The sequence below is a fragment of the Falco punctatus genome, assembly GCF_963210335.1.
Source record: "Falco punctatus genome assembly, chromosome: 4".
Taxonomy (NCBI): domain Eukaryota; kingdom Metazoa; phylum Chordata; class Aves; order Falconiformes; family Falconidae; genus Falco; species Falco punctatus.
In genome coordinates, this window is record NC_137583.1 from 35515969 (window position 1) to 35517792 (window position 1824).

Sequence of the window (1824 nt, forward strand, 5' to 3'; positions counted from 1 at the left end):
TGGGTCTCTTCAGTAAGCTAAAGTAAACTTCATAAAAAGAAGTAATGGGGGAAGGAATGGTAATGTTCAAAGTGGCAACAGTCAGCCCAGACCAGCACAACACAACAGCTGTTGGAGAAGAAACTGTTAGGAGCTTCTTTGCCCACAGTAAGAGCAGTGAACAGTTTCTGCTGCACAAGTGCCCAAGATGCCAAAGTCCAATGCCTGCTGCCATACTGGTGCTCTAATACCACGAAAGAGGCAATTTATTTGTCCCTCTACTTTCTCCAAACCTTAAAGGCAGACAAAAAAATTCAAATAACAGATGCAAGGTATGAGCACTCTAAAGGTTTATCAGTGCATCTCAAAACCAGGAGCATTTAGAACTAGTGAGATATAAGCTAGGTATTTTTTCCTTTTAACTGAGGTCAAAGAGAAACAGAAGTACCCATGTTGCTGGGTAATTCTGAAACAGCCATCTTTTAGCATACCATAATCGCTGATATAAACATCTTTTAAATGCTCGCTTTCCGTTCCTAAGTTGGTAATGAAGAAGGCAACAGAAGGAGAAAATAATCAAAACAGACTTTCACACTGGTAATCTTTGAAAGGGCACAGTTTTGCTGTTGGCTTGCACAAAGCAAGAGCAAGCAAAAACACTGTCAGCTTTCACGTGCTTCAGCTGTGCTGAAAGGGCAAAAGAAAAGGGATTCTCAAAATGACATATGACAAAAAACCCTGTGTTTCAGATAAGCCAAAGTCCCCGTTTACATCCAAGCGGTACCGTGAGTGACAGATCAGTAGCTCAGGTCTCACAAAAAAAGGTAACAGTCATTGCAAGGAAGGGATCTGCATGTTGGTTAAAGCAAAATGAACGAAGGAATTAATGCCTGGAGATACCATCCTCTCTTGAAAATCTGGTTTAAGGAACAGAAAGTGGTGTTTAAAAGGACGGGTCTGCTGGGTCTTTGCAAAGGTAATTCCTCCTAGATGAGACTATTTGACTGAACTATGCAGTTAGCACAGGAGGTAACTACAGCAGGCTCAGAACTATGCTAACAGCCTGTTTTGTAAGTTGCTTTGAAGAAATTTTAAAGATTAAGAAATAATAGTCTGTCCACCACCACCTGTAATCTGAATGTCTACAGCTGATCAAGAGAAGCACCTGGACTCACCCCGTCTCCACTTTTGCAGCATTACTTTGTAGTAACTATTGTGCAGGGTACGTGCAACATACGCAGCGCAGCTGTGTTTAGCCCCATGGTCACCACCCCGCTCCAAGTCCCAAAAACATCGGCTGATCTAAACACCATTTCTTGACATTCCAGTGATTTTCCAACTCTGTTTTCCTCTTCGGAGCAAAACCAAGTCTTTCACTCTAGGTCCAGTAGGAACTCTAGAGAAAAAACAAGTATTGACTTAAACCACAGCAAGACCAAACGGTGGCACTGCCTTTCTGTGGGAGATCCCATGCTCCCCACCACCCCGGGCCAGGCAGGTCCGCTGCACTCCCCCGGGCGGGCTGCGGCTGGATGGCCAGGCCAGGCCAGCGGACAGAGGCAGAACCCAGGGCAGGGGGTTGGGACACAGCGAGCATCACTGCTGCGCAACCCCTGGGAGACAGCCCAGCCCGGTCCCAGCAGAGCACCCACCCTGGCAGCACGTCATTCTCACGAAGCTGCCTGTGCCGCACAGGCTGCCCGCTCTGCCCGTTAAGCCAGGGCAGGACCCCCATGCAATTGTACAAAACGAGGCCAGAAGCTTAATTAGTACTTGCCCTGTTCCAGTTGTCAGTCCAAGCTGGACATCAAGGGTTAGGGCTTTCAATTCCAAGTTATTTTACTT